The 19,327-nt window shown below is 40.4% G+C and overlaps 1 protein-coding gene across 2 annotated transcripts in view; it reads right to left on the minus strand.

Moving 5' to 3' along the window:
• The window catches only part of SLC6A20 (solute carrier family 6 member 20), a 475,678-nt gene that overhangs the window by 119,377 nt on the left and 336,974 nt on the right, over positions 1-19,327 (minus strand). The window lies entirely within an intron of this gene.

Raw genomic sequence — 19,327 nt, forward strand, 5'->3', positions numbered from 1 at the left:
TTGGTTTCTAGCTGGTTTGGGAGGCTTATTCCTTTCTGTATCCATGTATCATTGTGCATTGTTTCACGTTATCTTTGTGTTGAACCAGATCGACTCCCATGTCGTGCCTCTCAGTTTCTGTGACATACGTTTGTCTATTTTCATCAGTGCCTCCTTGGTGTGTCGCAGTATCGGGTTTATTCTACAGCGAACGACGCAAACTGTGGCGCTCGGCATTGACAAACAAGATAACCCCACAACTAGCTCAGACAAAATTCTGGCTCCTCCACAGAGCATACTGGACACCATCAAGACTCCACAAAATTGGAATTACAGAATCAAGCAACTGCTGGAACTGCGGGAGAGGAAAAGAAACTCTAGAACACCTCATCTTCAACTGCACTAAGGTCAGGAAGTTTTGGACGAAAGTGAATGACTTCCTAAACGAAATATTCAACAAAGACTTAACAATCAGCTTTGTAAGCCTGGCCACAGAACACATGACAGCAGACCTAAACAGCAAAGAGGAAAGAGACCTACTAGACTTAATGCTCACAGCGGCCCTAAAAATAATCCTAACAAACTGGAAAAACACGGCCAAAGCCAACTTTAAAACGTGGATGAACTGGGTCACCTTTCTCAGAGGAGCGGACAACATAACGGGGAAATACTCAAAGGAACACAACTCAAAAGAAGAGATGTGGGAGCTCCTTGATGCACAGCTGACAAGAGCCCAACCAAGGACACACAACTTATCCCCCCCCCCCCTCTCCTTTCTTCTCTTTCTTCCTTTCCTCTCTCTCTTCGGGAGTACATAAAAGCGAAGCGTACCACATTTGTACTGTATATAAGAATGACAAATGTATATTCTACTTTTTCTCTTTTATATTTTTCCAAAATATAGATTGTTAGAAATATAGTTAACTAAAATATCGACTTTTTTAAATATATTAAAAATAATATAAAATTGATTAAATATTAAAAACAATTAAATAAAACATACTTAAAATAATGTAAAAAATATAAAAATATAAAAATCATAAATGTAATGTAAAAAAAAGTAGAGAATTTGTTGGGTAGCGAGAGGGTAAAAATTACTATGCACACTCCAGAGAGTGCAACAGTATAGAAAGGGTTGGATAGCGGGAGGGTAAATATTACTATTCCCACTCCAGAGAGTGCAACAGTAGGGAAAGCATTGGATAGCAGAGGGGTAAAAATTACTATTCCCACTCCAGTGTGCGCAACAGTAGGGAAAACGTTGGATAGCGTAGGGGTAAAAATTACTATTCCCACTCCAGAGAGTGCAACAGTAGGGAAAGCTTTGGATAGAGGAGGGGTAAAAATTACTATTCCCACTCCAGAGAGTGCAACAGTAGGGAAAGCGTTGGATAGCGGGAGGGTAAACATTTCTATTCCCACTCCAGTTAGTGGAGCAGTAGGGAAAGCGTTGGATAGCGGAGGGGTAAACATTTCTATTCCCACTCCAGTTAATGCAACAGTAGGGAAAGCGTTGGATAGCGGAGGGGTGAAAATTACTATTCCCACTCCAGTGAGTGCAACTGTAGGGAAAACGTTGCATAGCGTAGGGGTAAAAATTACTATTCCCACTCCATAGAGTGCAACAGTAGGGAAAGCGTTGGATAGCGGAGGGGTAAAAATTACTATTCCCACTCCAGTAGGGAAAGTAATGATTTAATATTAAAATAAAATTACATTAATTATCAATACCAATAAATAAATTAATAAAAATTAATTACCAAATAAAAAAATTAAGTACGAATAATAAAAATTAATTACCAATTAAAAAATGTAATTACTAATAATAACAATTAATTACAAATTAATACTTAATTATCAATTAATTATCAATACATATAAATAAAAAATATTTTTTAACTTCTTTACAATTAAATCACTTCCCACCCTATTCCCCTTTAAACCCACAACCCGCTCTAAATAAATGCAATTAACATTATTATCAATGAATCAATCAATAAAAATTATTTACCAATTAATAACAATTACCAATTAATACACAATTAATTGCCAATTAATTACCAATTAATGATTAATTATCAATCAATTAATTATCAATACATATGAATAAAAAGTAATATTTAATTTACTATAATTAAATTACTTCCCACCCTATTCCCCTGTAAACCCACAACCCGCTACGGAATTAAATTACGCAAAAATTAAATTACATAACATTCATTACTTTAAAAAAATTAAACATACATTACAAAATGAATACAAAATTTTAAGACATACTACCATACATAAAACTAGAAACAATTCGATATTATGGAAATCGATATTTTAAATTCGATATTATGGAATTTGATATTTCATACCCTAAATTCGATATTCTGGGCTGTCTATATTTTAGTAATTCGATATTCTGGGCTGTCTAGATTTGATATTTTGGGCAGTCTATATTTTGGAATTGATATTTAGGGTGTTCACTGTATGTCCGACTTACCTAGACACAAGTCCTTCACATGACCTGCCTATCGGTATGTCGTGATGATGTGCACGTGACTGTACAGTAAGCGGCAAGGATGTATGACCCAACGCTGTATCTCAACAATGGAAGACTCTTTTTTTGCCCCTAATATGATTATCTCATGAAATTTAGCATTGAATGGTGATCTTCATGAACATAAAATAGTAATAAAATATGTAGAGTTCCAATATTGTCATTTTTCAAGCTAAAGATAGCATTTCTGTCAGAGGGAGTGCAATGCTGGCTATGATCACTCAAGTCCCATAATAAGAGGAGCAAATGTACTCTACCAAATAGGCGAAAGTGGACAATTTAATCTGCCACAGTGTTCATCAGGATTGTGGTGGATCTTCAGAAGAGTTTAAAATCGAGAGTTGTTACTTCAAATCCCCACCTTAGGCTTTTTTTTTAGAAAATAATTGGAGCACCCAGAAGCTGTTCTAGCCTTTACATCAATCGCTATATGAAAGCGGGTATTTACTTATATATCTTCACACACTTCACTGGATTTCATTTAAAATCAGAAATCTGACCCATTAACTACAGTTTTATAAACACAGAGGTTACAAATAAAATGCTGCATACACATCATATAGGCATCAGTTAAGGTACGTTTAGCTGTTTTGGGTTAGACAATTTGCCTTTGCATCTAGAATAGCGCATCCTTTAAAAAGACCTCAGTATAGACCAAAGTATGCATAAAACGAACACAAAAGATTTAGAGAAACATTTGTATGCTATTGTATCACTACTATTAGGCAGCGAAACTAACCTCCGTTTTATTTGAGAACAGCTAGCATGGGGCAATTAAAGGGAGCTAGGATCAAAGGGATTCTGGGACACATGGAGCCAAGTTTTGAACCTGCGATACTCCACAAATTAGGAGCAACCGATTGCTTATTTCAGTGTTTCCATTTGTAAGTGTTTGAGGTTTCACAGACAGTGAAAGCCTTTTTTTGACTGAGAGAACAACATTGCTGAAAATTTTAATTTGGCCACATATCACAGCTCAAAACATAGTCATCTTGTACGTAAATGACATGTTCCTACACATCCACATGCTGAGATCACAGGAGAAGAAATATGGGGTGTATTTTGCTCTTCTTGGGAACGATAGACTGTTGACCATATTTGTTGAGTGTGTCCACGTTATTATGGAATCTATATAGAAGAATAATGCTGGTGGTGCTCATATTCTGCAGAACAAAATAACACATATGTCATTTTCTTTCATATGTCACATATTACGATCAATGGATTATAAGAACTTATTTCAAAAAGGACAGTGCCTTGACTGCTCATTTGATCATGGATAGAGCTTTTAAAGTGTTCAAGCAAGGTAATGAAACCCTATTTATGTTCATATAATCTTACAGCTGTTACAGACTATTGCAGCAACAACAACCATAGACTTACTCTAGAACAATTAAGTGACTGGCTGATGAATAGGGTGCTACATAGTGATACTTTCTTCTTTATAGACACTTCAAGGGCGAATAAGGTTTTATGATCTATGGACACTGTATAGCATTTGTGTCCCTGTCCACCATAGCATTTTCGGCGTGTGTTTTAAGTTAATATTGCCCTGATGATAGGAGAAGGTTATGCTTTTAGAAAAATATAGAAAGTACATGAGTCCATGAAACAGAAAGTGAGGCCACCCTGAAACCCTGGGAAATGATAAATATTAAAATGCAGAGGATTACAACTCTATTTCCGACAGTGAACAAAGAGATTTAAAAGATATTCTCTTACCTCGTGCCTCCATTTCACTATTAATAATTATCCTGAAGGGGAATGGTGCAAACTCTAAAACAGACACGGGAACCATTGCTAACTAAATGCTGGTCTTTCTGGTGTAGTGAAGGTCATTCAACCAACACTAACAGAACACTAGTTTACCTTTTTAAAACTCAAATGTCCAGTCACTTCTAATTTAGTTTCAGGCTGTGAAAAGAGACCAAGCCACTCTTATAAACATTAGACAATTCTTCAATCTCTCAATGTCGGTATCAGTTGTGTGCCTTAATCCTCCAAGTGCTATCCGTGGCACGCAGTACTGCAGATCGCATGCCAAAGTTTCTATTACTCATCACTTATATGCAGTTTATTACATTTTCCTGCGGTGGTTCGCCTGGTTCTTATCTATGTAGACAACCATATAATCCTGGCATCTTTCCAATTTCTCACCACTGATATCTTGCTTGAGATGCACTAAGGAGCACTCTCAATTTTACTCTTTAACTTTTATACGTAGTACCTCTTATGGACATGTTTAACAACTGCAATCAGTGGTTTCACACGTATGCGTACAATATTAGGTTCTTATCAGATTTTCCAAGGACATTGGTAACCGTTATCAAGCCATGCATTGCCTCATTGAAATCCAAGGTTAAAAGTAACAAAACTCTATCTGCACAATATATCAATATATCAAAGCGTCCAACTGGGGCTTGCTGATTCCACTTCATTCCTACTCAACACGCCACCATCAATGGTCTGAAACTCCCCATAACTAGTCTTCTCTCAAAAGGTCCACAGCCTCTGAATCTTTTACAGCGACATCTTATGACTTGTACCCCAGGCTATCAGTGTCACCAAAGTTGTGTTCTATGGCTTAATCCTTCTACATGGGATCCTGCATGTTTTGCCCTTACCACCAGATTCCCCATGTTCTCATGCTGTGTTTTTCTCACAGCAGTTACTGACATTCCATGCCGGAAGACCTTACCACCTACATAACAGCGAACATCTAAAGAATATTTAAACACACTTCTCACATTACCCTAGGGTTTGAAGCAATCATAACAGTATCACTCCAGAACTGTAGTCACTATAATGAATTCCAGTAAAGTGTAGATTTCAAAGCCTTCTGTCTTGTGCACAGAGTCCTGCATAGTGGGGTACCTCACCAAAATAATGCTGGTCTACCACCCACCAGTTGCCTAAGATTGTCTAGACAAAACAGTCTCATTCTCCACTAGACGGAGAGAACTGTTTTGGGAGGCAGATCCCTGCACCTCCAAAGCTAAGTCCTAAGGAACTCCTTTCCACAGCTCATCTGGCTCACAGCAGGCCTTGTCACGTACCGTAAAGGGCTGAAAACATCTGCCTACATTTCTTTTCCGCCTGACTGGTTCTCCTCGCTACTCTCTCCTCCCACCTCACCTAAATTGCTGTGAAGCGGACAGCTACACACCTGATCACTACTAAAATACAGAAAAAAACTAACAAATTAAATGTTGGAAGTAACAGATCAAAGCATCTTCATTTCTCAATCTTTTCAACCATGCCTGCAGATTATCTTTAGTGCCATGGGAGGAATCTTCAGATGTACCATTAATTTGTGTTGGGCAGATTCTATGGCTGAGTATGTTTTTGGCCCTCTTGAATATATTTTTCGGGGACATCAAGCAATGTCCAATTATGGGCCTTGTCAAGGGCCGCGCTCCATGTCTGCTATAGTGTTCTTAAACATCTTTAAAGAAAGGAATGAAATTCCCACACTGAGTCCTTGGTGTGCTCTAAAACTCTTATTTTACCCAAAAAAAACATTTAAATCCCTCATGCCCCTTGATTTTTAGCTGTACAATAGGAAATGGGGATAATATATTTAAGTAATCAGTAGTGGGAGGTGGTAGACTAATGCCACATTTGTGATGAAATTGAACGGATTATGTGAGCAGTAAATGCATTGCACAGAGTGCAGTTAAGTAAAGCAATGGCTATCAGCTTTATCTGCTTTGTTCTACCCATCCCAAGGAGCTCTAATATGCTTGCAAAATACTGAATAATTAGGGTGCCACTGCATGCTCACATTGGGAAACATCCTTTACAACGTAACTGGTACAACGCGGTACTGTTACGACGCAGCTTTAACAACGAAAGTCATTACAACGACTTTCGCTGGAGGGCGCTCTAGGATAGGGGATAGTTTAGTTTACTATCCAACACCTTCCCTACTATCCACGGGGACTGGTGTTGGAATAGTAAATTAAACTATTCACTATCAGCGCCCGCCAACGCAAGTCGTTGTAACGACTTGCGTTGTTAAAACTGCGTCATAAAGGGACGCGTTGCAACGATACGCGTTGTACCGTCATACATCCCACACATTCAGTCCCTCATCCCATTTAGTTCCCTATTTGAACCCATGCCAGCCTCCATGTACCTCACACTAAGTTTTAGCTATCTGGCATGAACTTCAGCACTGCACTGTTTCTTTACTGGAGCTAGAAAGCAGCATCTTTACGAGGTGTACTGGTCTAAAATCACTGCAAGGACTTCTTTGAACCCCAGATCACCAAATTGCCTGCCACTGTGCTCACCAAATGCTTGACACTCAGAAGTGTGGGCTTACCATCACAGACTGGGAGAAGTACAAACCTCACCTCCTCGGTGTTCACCTCTGCACTGATCTACTCTCCTCCCCTCTCAGATATTTGTTAAATACTGATGAAGCTGGATGACTGAGTGCATCCATGCATTGGTCTAGGTTCTTCCAATATGCAAAAGCTGAGCTATAAGGAATTCATATAAGATGCTTCTGGAAAAGTATGCTGAATTATATCGCTTTTAAGGTCAGTATAAAGTAACTAGTAGAACAGAGGTAATTAGAGAGTTTGGAGGGGCTGTGCACAAGTGACCATGGAAGTGTTTGTGTTGGTCCCTCTAACGTCTGACGTCTAACTTCTTGTTCAGTATCTACTTTCAAAGGTGTGTGCCCAGTGATTAAGTTGTAAAAAACATAAGCTGGTGCTCTCGTCGGTAAATAGCTTGCTTCAGCCCATTTCTCCTGTTAGCACTGCCTAAAACAGAAGCAACTACTAACCATGAAAGTATGGGACAGGATGTGGCGTAATAGCCAGAGCAGCTGACTTCGGAGCTGAGGAACCAGGTTTCAGTCTCAGCGCTGACTCAGCACCCTATGATTCTGGGCAAATCACGTATTCTCCCTGCGCCTACCATAAATAATTGTTTCCTTAACTGGCGGTCATGGAAAGTGCTGGCGTTGATGATTAAGTGCCAGTGCTCAGCACCTAAAACCACAGCTCAAATTAAGCTCTGTGTGTGCCTTGGAGCGAGAACCCAGAGATTGTGGATTAGCCGACAACAATATGCCATGAATGTAACTCAGGGTTCTCCAAGGGACCCCGTAGGTGAACCGCGGTGAACCCACTCAAACAGTGGGGTAGACCAACGGCAGGCTCACCAGCATTTGGTGGTTGCAGATAGCAGTCCATTTAGGTGACTCGGTGGTGCACTAAAAGTGGAGTGGATTCGTGTGCAATGCTTTCTAAGGGGTCTGTAGAGCCTGGTCAGTTTCAGCTCCATTATAGACAAAATATAGAATCAGTTAGATTTTTGTTGGCATTCATTGAGACACCTAAATAAAGTAATGTTTGAAAGGGGAGTTGATTTTCTTTGTGTGTGTTTTTTGGCATTCCAGCCCCCCCCTTGCTCTAGGAGGGAAACATTTGTGGATAGTAACCAGCAACCAGGAGCAGAGGTGGGCTGATAGAGTGCGCAGGTCACCGGACTCAATTTACCATACTCACATGGGCCCATAAAACACAACTACAATTTATCGTGAGTTTAATCAGGTAACCTGTGCACTTTACTCTAATCAGTGATTTACACATTTCATTTAGGACCTATACCATTGACTTACCAATCCTCGTCATCGGTACCTAAAGTCCTAAGGGATCAAAGGAGTTAGAATAATTGGTAGAAAAATAACATTTGCACTCATAAAATAACCACAAACTCGGGAAGGTTTAAATTCTTTATCTAAAATTCTTTAAATGTCTTAATCCAAACATTGATCAATAAAAAAATGTAATCAGGAAGATAACGATTTTAATGAAATTATGCAAAGGTTTTATAAGGCAGTCTTTACGCATTAGACATAAGGGTGGGAAGAGAGAAGGAAACAAACATATGAAATAATGCGTACATTTTTATCATTTGACATTGGGGTGGGAAGAGAGAAGGAAACAGTACAACGACATACCCACATAGAATATTTACCTAGAAGTGGTGTGAAGAACTAACCCTGGCCACGGATTAGTCAAAGGATAGAGCCCAAAGTGCAAGTACCAGCATAGACGACAGGTGACAACCAGAAATCAGGACAGGTGCAACCAGATTTGGATCACGACAGGACCTTCACAGGCTAATACCGGCACCCACAGTTAAAGTTGCTACGCCAGCGCTACAGCCCTCTCTGCAGCTAACAGCCAGAACCCCGATTGGGTTATCGAATTCTCCGGCAGAGTGCTCCGCCAGCACCCTTGCTCCGGAACCCCGATTGGGTTATCGACTCTTCTGACAGAGTGCGTCGCAGCACCTCTGTTCTCGATCACCTATTGAGTGCGTTGGGTCAGTGACAGGTCAGCTATTCGGACAAGTCCGACAAATTAACTAACTAAGCCTACCCTAGTTATACTATTTTTCAGGTCAATGTACCACCCCCAAATGTTGCAAGTGTAAGGATCCCCAAATTTGATTGGACAAGAGACAGAGAGAGGTCATCACACCATACCAAAAATGAAACTTTTGACCCTGAATATTCTAATAACGTTCCCGCCCATCAAATTTAATTTTCCCATGCATCTTTATTCCACCCAACAATGGATGTTCTTATAGAAATACAATATAGACACATTTTCTTCCGCCAAAGGTCAGCGGTCATCTTCCCAAGCGCATCTTCCAGAGTGCGGTAGCTTGGCATTGCTTCAAGGTTGAATGACTTCAGTTTCCTTCTGGAGTTGGACATGCGCAATTTGAGTTTTCAAGATGGAGTATTAGCACCTCCCAGGCCCAAGTTTATCGTTACATGAAAAATAGAAAAAAGAAACAGTTTTAGGACAGAGAATAAATTAATGTACTGTATAGCACTTATCTCTACTCTATTCCCTTACTTTATTTATACTATTGCGTTACAGGTTAAGCAGAACAAACAGCTTAGCAAAAGCAGCAGTGCAAGCTTCATGCATGCGGTAACACAGAACAGCCATCTCAGTTCTAGTGTGCAGAAGCAAAAGATTCCCTCCAAGCGAAAGATACGCCATGTCACGTGAGTGTGACAGACGCATGCGTAGTAAGAAATCCTGCGTAGCAGCAACCATATTAATGCATGCGGATTATCGCTAGTAAAAACACATATGCAAGCTTCCCCTGGATGAATAGGAAGTGGTGTAATGCAATATTAATAAGACAAAACATGTTAGTTAGTACATTACGAGTTATTAGAGAGGGTTGATTTCAAGCAAGCTGCTTTACATACGCAACCTTGCTCCATCAATCCCCTCTTTGATGATATTTTATATCATCACTAAATTAATAAAACAGATGCCAACTTTTCACATTTCACCCAGATCAATTTCTTCAAACTTCCTTCTAGGTTTCTTTTCATTATTTAAATTATATGTTTTCATTTTTTGGATATATTATCCCATTTAATTCTTCAAGTTCCATTTCATTACATTTCTTTTCTTTCCTCTTTCATTTACTGTATATCTTTTTCTGTGTTTACGACATTTGCAGCATACTACTATCCCTAAGATTAACAGGGCTATTCTCACCATTGGCATCAGTATTCTACCCACAAAACTTTTTCCTACATTAGTAATCCAACTACCTACAGAGGAGAGACCATGAGTAAGTCTCTTCCATGCACTATCAACCTCCAGTGGTTTGAGCTCTTTTTTCAAATGTGTAATATTCCTTACATACCCTTTAATTTCAACACTTTTGTCAGGTATATAAGTGCAACAATGTTGCGCTTTCAGCATTCTACAGACTCCGACCTCTTTTGCTAATAATGTATCAAGAGCAAGTCGATTTTGTAAAACCATTGATCTGATCGCAACCATTTCGGTATTGACCATTAAGAACCCTCCAGCAGTATCAGTCGATAAACGATCCACTACTGTGGACAATTTGCAAATTCTTTGCGTATTCAGAGCCACTCCCACTGTAGGTATTAATGGACTAAATATATCACCTACTATTTCTCCAAAACTAGCTCTTTTGCTACGTATTAGTCCTTTAGTTTCTTCATAGTTTCCAGTGATTTTGTCTACGTGATATATCTTTGGGAATACTATTCCAAAATAGCAGCTCCCATACCAATGATCTGGCAGTTTATAGTAAGCCTTGTTTCCACATATAAAATAGATTCCAGGAAACACAGGCTCAGTTCCGTCTTTGAAACCCCAACCCCCAATTACCTTATAATTGTGGTCACATTCACTGTAACCAATAAATACATTGTTATAATAACTTGTTCTTGGCCATGTTTGGTGTCGGGAAAGGTTCTGTAGGGTGTACAGCAATCCATCTGCGTGCCTTCTCGTTAATGGTGACCTTTCGAGCCCTTTTTCCATCTCTAGGGGAACCCGACAAGGATGCCCGCTCTCTCCCTTGCTTTTTGATTTTTACATTGAGCCTTTTGCGCAACATCTAAGGGAGGAGGTCACCATCAAACCTTTTTACTATCAAGGTTGGATGAGGAAGGTAGCATTATATGCCGACGACGTGCTTATATTAACATCAGAGGTCACCACTGCTCTTCCGGCTATCTTGAAATTGGCCCACGCCTTTGGACAAGTATCGGGATATGAGATTAACGCCGCGAAGACTGAAATGCTTGTATGGAATGATGAGAATGCCGTAACCGATCTGCAAGCAGGCATTTCATTGCGATACCTAGGCTTGACGATAGTCAAGGACATTAATAAACTTGTCCAAGTCAACCTATCTTCAGTTGTTAAAGATTGTCGCAAGCTTCTCCAATCATGGTCGCATTTGCCCCTTTCATTACTTGGTAGAGCCAATCTCAGCAAAATGTCTATCCTTCCTAAAATTTCTTTTTTTATTTAATACCATTCCTTTATACTTTGATCAAACTACCTTAGCCAAATTCCAATCTAATATCTCATCCTTTATCTGGAATAACCATCTTCCACGGATAGCCTGGAAAAAACTAAGACGGCGACGTGATAAGGGTGGCTTGGCGGCTCCATACCTAAAAATCTATGCTTGGGCCTTTCAATTATCCCATTCACGAATGTTGTTGAAGGGTCCCTTAGTCTCTGGGGTAGGTCCTATGTATGCAGCTATGTTGGATGGGGAAAGAATTAATCGTTCAGGTTTTCTTTTTAAGTTTGGTAATCCTAAGTTAAAAAAAAAAATTAAACTGAAGACAAGGTCTTGCCAGAACTTGGGCTGAAGTCATGAAATCCATAAAACTAAATTACTTTTGCGAAAAAACTCAGTTGTGGGGGTTGCCTGAAAATCCTGCCTGGCTCGATGACACTCTAGCTATCCCTTTGAGAGAGGCAGGCCTGGAAGTTTGGGGTGACCTCTTTTACGAGGGGGATTTACTCTCGTGGGAACATCTGCAAGCTAAGGTTGGCCCCAACCTTCCACGATTTAAATACTTACAGATTCATAGTTGGACTGTAGCCTATAAAACCTCACCCGCTAACAGGAATAAATTTAAACTTGGAGGGCATAGCCAATTTGTCTCTGATTTAGTAATCTGTGGTCCAGTTAAAAAAGAAGTATCTAAATGGTATAACTTCATTCTGGAGGAGTCGGATGGAGACTTTGTTCTGCCGGAGTCATTATGGGGCTCTGTTTTGATGGACCAGAATTTACAAGATCTTTGGATAACTTCTTTTGAACTTTTGTGGAACATTGTTAAGCCGTCCTGGCTTCGCAGAAATCATATCTTTACCCTGCATAGGGCATATTATTCCCCTCTTAGGTTATCTAAATTTGCAGGGGGAGAGTCAGTGTCTTGTGCTAAATGCGGGTTGATTGCTGCATCAGATACACACATGTTTTTTGAATGCCCACTGTTAACCACATTTTGGGAGGATATTAGTAATTCCCTCACAGAATCACTGGGAAGTCTTGTCATCATAGATCTGTCCCTAGAAGTATTTGGGGTTTTAGAAGGCCTACAAAATCCAGCTAGGTGTCTAGTCTTTTATGCTATCCTGCTTGCAAGAAGGGAGATTTGCAGAAAATGGAAAGACTCTTCACCTCCTACATTTAGAGATTGGCAATCTTCAGTCTTGCAGACCTCATGCACGGATCTGGCTAGATCTGGCAATCACAGTAAAAGGGCGTTCTGGTATCTACTTTCTTGGCTTCATTGATTCATCCGGGTTTTTTTTTTTCCCCCCGGGTCCTATGATTGATCTCCTACGGTGCTTCTATATCTTGTACCTGTGGAACAGCTGCTATCCGGTTCATGCCCGGCCCCATTTGGTTGCTAAACTACCCCCAAGGTTTGCCGCAGATTGGTAAATCACGGACTCTCTGCCTTCCTGGAATGCAGTTGACAGCTGAGGGATAAATGGCCCCCACAAGATTTGTGTCCCTTCCAGTTTACTAGATAAACTGAGACAGCTGCTCTATGTAAATTCCTTTTGGTACTTTGTCTATATGGTGGTTATGAGGACACAAAAAAATAAAAAAATAAAAATAACTTGTTCTTTCTCTATGGAGACAGAGTTTCCCTTTTTTTTCAAAATCCAGCAACATAGCAGCATGAGTTTTGCCACTTGGGATGAACCCCATATTTTCAGCCCATCTAGGAATTTTATGATTTTTATCATCTGCCTTTCTTTGGAAACTCTCCCTTCTTTTCTCAACCATATTCAAAAATATTTTCTCCTTTTCATGTAATAAGCATGTTAAGTTATTATTGTGTGCTTCAGCTATATCTATTGTACCTATAGTTAGAAAGTATTCACCCATATAACGTGTTACATCACTCTTAGTATGTACAGGATTCAGGTTGCTACGTACAGGAAGTTCAGAAAATATTACATCTAAGTTAGAAAATAGTATTGTAAAGGACTTTTCTTATAAAATAAGCTAGCCAAAATACTACATGAAATACCATAGGTTAGGGGTAAATGATGATACGTAACCCCCTCAGCAACTGATGTAGGTAATTTCATACACATATAGAAATCTTCTATTTTCATAGCTTCTACATAGTGTACTAATAAATTTGCAAATACGTTTAAGTGTGTTCTATTTCGAACTCTACTATAATGTAACCCTTACTCATCTGATGCTTCTAAATCTGTTTTCTGTTGTCTAATACTAAGTGCTTTTTCGTGTATATCTATCTTATCTGGTGTATATACCTTCTCATTTATGTTAGTGTCATTCTTTATGTCTCTACTCATTATATAAGGAATAGCTACTGTTAGACCTGACCATACTATGAGTACTATCACTATACTGCATGTGCATATTCTGCAGCATGTTTTCAAACAGTTTCTTTTCGGTCTTCCATTAACAGTATGATCAGCCATGTCTGACTAAGGAGACTCAACCCCTCTTTGTAACTTTTACACAGTCTTCTGACCTATGAAATTTCTCAAGTTGGTCTCACTTCTTCGTCAGTCTGATCAGTAATTATATCATCATCACTTCCGTCACTTATTTCCAAATTTTCAAAGTCTTCAAGGATGACGTAGGTCCATTCAGGGCCTCTGAATTTGTTATTCAGCCTTTTCAGTCGTGGACTTCTCCTTCTTGGCTGTACTGTAGATTGCTCACTTTGACTCGTTACTTCATTTACTTGTTCTGGTTCTTCATCTATTGTCTTTAAACAAAATCTTAGTCTTTTGACAAACTTAGGCCACTTGTCTCCTTTTCTGAGTCTTTTAGCTGGCACTGTGCTCTGCTCTTCTTCAAGTGTTCTCTTATTTTCATTCAGTTGTGGCACATCTATTTCGATGTTGTCTTATGTATCCCTCTCTATCTGACTAGGTCCAGGTCTTATTTCTGTTTCTTCTGCCTGGTTACTAATATAATGATTCAGAAAAGGGGGTGGTGATGGACAGAGTCTCTGAATTAAGCAGAACACTCCTACCCAGTCAACAGATCAGGGCTTTATCCATCACCGTTTTTTAGCTCAATGCACCATCCCAGCTCAGAACCTGGCTACATGCAAATTAGTCTGTCCCTGGCCCAGTGCATCATGGGAACAGGGCAGACCAAACTACCAAGCCAATTCTTTTACTGGAAAGGAAACAAGCTTCTGGGGACCGGTTTCTGGCATTACAGCCGTCTTCGGCCCGGCTTGCTTGAATCCTGATGGTGCAGTGAGCAAGGGACTCACATCTGAGCATACCCTTCCACGCTTATGGTGGACAAAACGATTCAGAAAAGGGGGTGGTGATGGACCGAGTCTCTGAATTAAGCAGAACACTCCTACCCAGTCAACAGATCAGGGCTTGATCCATCACCGTTTTTTAGCTCACTGAACCATCAGAGCTAAATAACGGTGATGGATCAAGCCCTGATCTTTGGACTGGGTAAGAGTGGTCTGCTTAATTCAGACACTCTGTTCATCACCACCCCCTTTTCTGAATGGTTACTAATATGGCCTTGTTCAGGTGTCAGCTGAATTCAACTTTGATTTTGATTTGTTTCACTTTCTTCTTCCTGAACACTTTTTTCCACACCTATCTGGTCCTGCTCAAGCTCTTTGAACCCTTGATTTTCTTCTGCCTGAGCTTCCGAAATATTACCTATCTGTCCCTCCTTAGACTCTGGAGTGCTTGGTGGAGTGTTGTTTCTCTGAGTATTCTGATCTTTCCTTATCTGATCCTCCTCAGAATTACTATTGGCTTGGATTTCTGCAATCTGAGTACATTCTTCTAGACCTATCTCGTCCTTACTATCAGTCTGGCTGTCTAGATGAATTTGACTTCTGGTTCTCACGTATTCTGCAGGTATGTCGACTACTGGAATCCAATCAACCTGAATGGTGCTCGGTTGTTCCTCTTCAGCTACTTCAGGATCGACATCTTGAGACCCCTATTTATTTATTTATTTGTTGGTTTATATAGCGCTTGAATCCACTCCGGCAGGAGTATCTCTGCGCTTTTTTGAACCGGTAAAACAGCAAACATGGTATGAAGATGGAATTAGATTTCATTTTTAAACAGAACAGTTTTTAGGAGTTTGCGGAATGTTAGATGCTCTTTACATTGTCTTAAAGCCAGGGGTAGTTTGTTCCACAGCTTGGGACCAGTGGTAGACAGGGCTCTACCTCCGTGTCTGACCTTTTTGACATGGGGGACCACGAGGAGGAGATCGTTACTTGATCTGAGGGATCGTACTGGAACATAAGGAACAAATCTCCGCTCAAGATAGATCGGCCCCTGTCCATTCAAGCACTTATGGATCAGACAACATATTTTAAATTTTGCTCTTTGTCGGATTGGAAGCCAATGTAATTGTTTAAGGAGGGGCTTGGAGGCAGTTCTCGGAGGGGCATTCAGAACAAGGCGGGCTGCCGTGTTCTGAATGACTTGTAACTTAGCCAACACTCCTTCGTTAGCAGAAAGTAACAAACCGTTACAATAATCGATCCGACTAAGGATCAGTGCTTGAACAAGTGTTTTCCTAACGGAGTCAGGTAGAAGTGGAAAGACTTTGCGGAGCAGACCGATGGTATGGAAGCATATCCCTGAAATGTAGCTGGTGTGTTGTTTTAGTGACAGGTCGTGATCGAGCCGAATTCCCAAATTCTACACGACCTGTTTAGGTTCAGGGACTGCTCCTAGTTCTGATGGCCACCATTCCGGAGTCCACAGTATTTTAGCCTCCCCAAACAACATGATCTCCGTTTTGCTGACATTACATTGGAGATAGTTGGTAGACATCCATTTTGCCATTTAGCTGTACAACCTTCAGCTTCAGTTTCATCAGGTTCAGTCACTCTCTTTGTGTGACTGGCATGTATCCAGTGTGGGACTCCTTCGCACTTTACGGCTGTGGTGGTAACCAGGATTACTTGACGTGGCTTTCGCCACCTTGGTGCAAGGCAAGATTTTTGAGTGTGTTTCTTTAACAATACTCAATCATCTGGGTTCAGGTCATGTGCTGGAGTGGCTTGTCTGGCGACAGCGTCTTCCCCAACCTGGTGAGAGATAGAACAAACTTGGTCAGCCAGTTCTCTGCAGTACTCCAGTACTAAGTCATCAGATATATTTATCAGCTTGTGTCCTGGCACCCACGCCTGCCTCATTACTCTTCCCATTAGTATTTCATGAGGACTCAAGCCCGTGTTCGGGTCTGGAATACTTCTGAGTCCCATCAGAACAAGAGGTAAAGTAACTGGCCACTGTAATCTGTTAGATTCATACATCATTCCCACTCTTGACTTGATTGTGCCATTCAGTTGTTCTACCACTCCAGAAGCCTCAGGGCGTTATGCACAGTGGAGCTTTTGTTTAATGTTGAATGCTTCACAGATTAGGCCAATTATTTAATTATTAAAATGACAGCCTCGGTCTGATTCAATCGTTACTGGAAAACCAAATCTAGGTATGAGTTCTCTGAGTAGGAGTTTGGCTACAGTGATGCTATCATTCCTACGTGTGAGGTAAGCTTCCACCCATTTGGAAAATAAACAGACAATGACAAGGATTTATTTTAGTCCTCGACAAGGGGGTAACTGAATGAAATCAATTTGTAATCGTATGAAGGGACCCTCTGCCTTCCCAATCTTCCCTGGTAACACTACAGTTTTCTTTCCAGGATTCATTTGTTGACAAATTAAACATCTCTGGCAAAGTGCTTCTGCTATGTTCCTGAATTTCGCATTGAACCATGATTGTCTGAACAAACGTATCATGGCATCTCTTCCCAAATGTGCGTCTCTGTGGTACATCCTAGCCATATGAGCAAGCATACAGTCTGGTAACACAGGTCTACCATCAAGGAAAACAATGACACCATCTTCAACCCTTCTCTGACAACCTATCTTCCTCAAATCTTCCCTTTCCTTTGGTTCTACTTCATTTTGCAAATATCTCACTTCCTTCCACGTTCTCACACCTTCAAGCAACATAAGTTGGCAGCTGTTTTCACCTGTTTCAATTTTCTTATTCACAGCCATTTTAAATTTTGCACAATGTTGGGCTAGTTGGTCAGCATATCGGTTACCAGCTGTCACTTTGTCATTTCCGGATTGGTGAGCAGCACACTTGACCACAGCCACTTCTTTTGGCAATTTGATTGCTTCCAGCAAATCCTTTACATAATGACCATTTCTAATAGGAGTACCTGAAGAAGTCAGAAACTCCCTTTGCATCCAAAGCTGGCCAAAATCGTGCACAACCACCGTAACCATACTGGCTATCAGTGTATATGGTTACTTTCCAATTTTTCCCAAATTTTCAAGCTTTTGTCAATGCAATCAATTTGGCTACTTGTGCAGACTTGACTCCAGTTAAATAGGATGCTTCAATCGGACCCCCCAAAGTGCACACTGCATAGGCAGCACTCAAGCCTCCTTCCTCATGTCTCACGCATGAGCCATCTACAAATAGCTCATATTTGGAATTTATTAATGGCTCTTCGCTTATGTCTGGACGTGGTTATGTACTGTATTCTGTTAAGTCGATACAATCATGTTCAACTTCTCCCTTGACTTCTGCAAAATGTGAATCAGGCAGCAGGGTTGCTGGGTTTAAAATATTACACCTAGCAATGATTACATTTCCTGCACCAACAAGAACTCGCTCATACTTAGTCAGTCGACTAGGAGTCAGGTACTGGATTTTCGTTCTGGTCAGTAATATCACAACTGCATGTGGAGCATACACAGTTACAGGATGTCCCATAATGATGGACTCGCTTTGCGCAAGACTCATGCAAGTTGCAGCTACTGCTTTTAGACATCCTGGCAAAGCAGATGCCACGGGGTCCAGTGTGGAAGAAAAATATGCCACAGGACGTCTCATTAGACCATGAGTTTGGGTCAGAACTGAAAGTGCACAATTACCTCGTGTGTCACAGAATAATGCAAAATCTTTTGAATAGTCAGGCATCCCTAATGCTGGAGCTGTACACAGACATTCTCATAACTTCCAGAAAGCAGTCATGCTTTCGTCATCCCATTCTACTGGGTCTCTTGCTCTTTTCTTTCTCATTTGTAGTAATGGCTTTGCTGGACTGAAAACCACACAATCCACTGCCTGCAGTATCCTACAACTCCAAGAAACATTCTGATCTCTTTTTGAGCCTGGGGTAGATTCATAGTTCTAATTATTCTGATTCTTTCTGAGGTAACTCTTCTGGCACCTCTTTCTATATGGTGCCCCAGATATTTTACTGACGTGGTGCAAAACTGTAACTTTTCAGGTGACACTTTATGCCCTCCTTCACCCAAGTGATTCAGCAAGTCAATGGTATCAAAAACGCAGTCATTTCGAGTTTTAGACGCCACCAATAGGTCTTCTATATATTGAACCAGGACTGATTGTCCGGGCAGCACCAAAGACTCAAGGCATATTTTCAAAATCTGATTAAAAATCGATGAACTCTCTGCATACCCTTGAGGAACACAGTTCCAGACGTACACATGACTGTCGAATTCAAAAGGAAAAAGAAATTTGCTATCTGGATGTAATGGAATCGAGAAAAATGTGTGACAAAAATCTATTACAGTAAACCATCCAGCTTTCCACGGTATCTGATACAGAATCACTGCAGGATTTGACACAACTGGACAGCATGGGACACTTTTTCTTATTAATTTTCTTGAGGTCCTGAACGACCCTATATTTCCCGCTCGGTTTCTTGAGGCCAATTATGGGCGAATTACATGGACTGCTCATTATTTCTTGTAATATACCTGTTTCAACCAGGCGTTTTATTTCTGATGCAACTCCTGCTTTTATTTCTGGGCTCATTCTGTATTGTCGAGTATTTGGATAGACTGCACCTTCTTTTATTGTTACTTTTATCGGATCGACATTTGCCATTAATCCTACATCTTTTCCT

Source organism: Lissotriton vulgaris, chromosome 4_1, assembly GCF_964263255.1.
Source record: "Lissotriton vulgaris chromosome 4_1, aLisVul1.2, whole genome shotgun sequence".
Taxonomy (NCBI): Eukaryota; Metazoa; Chordata; class Amphibia; order Caudata; family Salamandridae; genus Lissotriton; species Lissotriton vulgaris.